Here is a 1702-nt window from a genome sequence, read left to right as displayed (position 1 = left end):
TCTCTCTCCTCCTCCTCCCCTCCCCCTCCCTCTCTCTCTCTCTCTCTCTCTCTCTCTCTCTCTTGTCCTTTTTTCTTATAGACGACATTATAAAATATAAAATATCCGTCAGTCCGGGCTACGCGCCGGATTGCGTTGCCATAAACGTTAAGCATAACGCTATGTCGGCGTTAAAGAGGCTGCAAAGCTGCACGGTAAAAGACCGAGGTTCGGCTTTAGTGCCACTGTTAAAGAACGCCCGCGCCGGTCTTAACGTTGCTTTTCTTTGCCACTCTCTATCTTTTCCTCCGCAATCGCGTAAGTACTTGAATCTTCGGGATCCTTATGGAGTAGGTATATTAAAAATATATGCGCTATGTAAAAAGATTAAAACTATATCTACAATTAGCGAAGCTTGAATTCAACAACGTAAAATTATCAACTTTCGCATTACTTCGAGGTATGTAGTTTCTTTGAAGCTGTCCTGAATATCTGGAAACCCATGCGTTTCGATATAGGCGGTTCTAATGTTATACGAGCGACGTGAAAAGTATCCATTAAAGAAAGAGTAAAACAGGTACGCAAGAGGGTAAATGGTCTCATAGGAGAAGGATAGTTATAGGAAGAATGTCGTCGTAAGGATTTTCAAGTACGACAGAATTAAATGCATCGCCGTGGTTTATGGCAAAGGCTAGGTGGAAGGGCTCGGCGGAAGAAGTTTCGAATCTCCTATTATCGCGACAATGTATGCGCTTTCGCGTTGACCACTATCGATTTAATCCCTTCGCGAAGGACCTCGGACGGAGCTGTCGTCGATACCGCGTTATGACATGACTCGAAGGGCTGTCAAGATAATTTCCGAACGGCGAGCGAGACCCATCACCATTCGGCCCTCTAATCCTCTTTGAAGCACTCCGATTAACGTGAACGTATATACATAAAACATGAATGAATAACGCAATTTTTTTTATTTAAATAATAGAGAAAATGCTAAAGAAATATCGAATGCATCTTGTATATTTGATTATATTAGCCAAATTTTTAAGGAAAATTATATCTATATATTTATAAAACTTTCTGTGTATGGTTAAAGAGTCAATCAGAAAGCCTTATAAAAATCATCATCGTTATCATAAAAGTGAAATAAGATAAAATATTACAGTATTCCATGATGTGTAACGTGTCTTTTCAAATATATGGCCTCCGTTCCCTAGCATTCGCTAAGAAAAACATCAAATAATCGTTCGTCAAAGAGATTGGCTGGATCGTGTAGAAATCGAATCGAATCATGCGCCTCTTTCGGCGCTTAATAAAGTCCTCGTACCTTTGACGAGGGAATGAGAGAAGCGCTTCGATACGCCGTGGAATCTTTAGGGTGGAATCTCCTCTTTTACCCTTGTGACCTGCCGCGCCGGAAAATCCCCGGGGCGAGACGGGGACGGGAAGATAAGTTGAACATATAATTTGAAAAGCCGCGGGAATACAAGCAACCATCGCGCAACTTTATACCCGGCAGCGGCAGGAAGCAAAGCAACCTGCAGAAGACGAAGCTGACAGAGCTGAGATGAAAGAAACTGTGTTGCTTCTTGACATCGATATAAGAAACGAACGTAGAGGAAAGAAAAAAAAAATGCAAACAAAAATTATCGGAGGCAAGAATTGAGTCAATTCACACGTCCCCGGAAAGAAATAGTTGCTCTTTGATTTACAAATGATTTATCTG

The sequence above is a fragment of the Atta cephalotes genome (assembly GCF_000143395.1).
Source record: "Atta cephalotes unplaced genomic scaffold scaffold00002, whole genome shotgun sequence".
Taxonomy (NCBI): domain Eukaryota; kingdom Metazoa; phylum Arthropoda; class Insecta; order Hymenoptera; family Formicidae; genus Atta; species Atta cephalotes.
The sequence above is the reverse complement of the archived record's forward strand: the minus strand, read 5'-3'. Positions refer to the sequence as shown.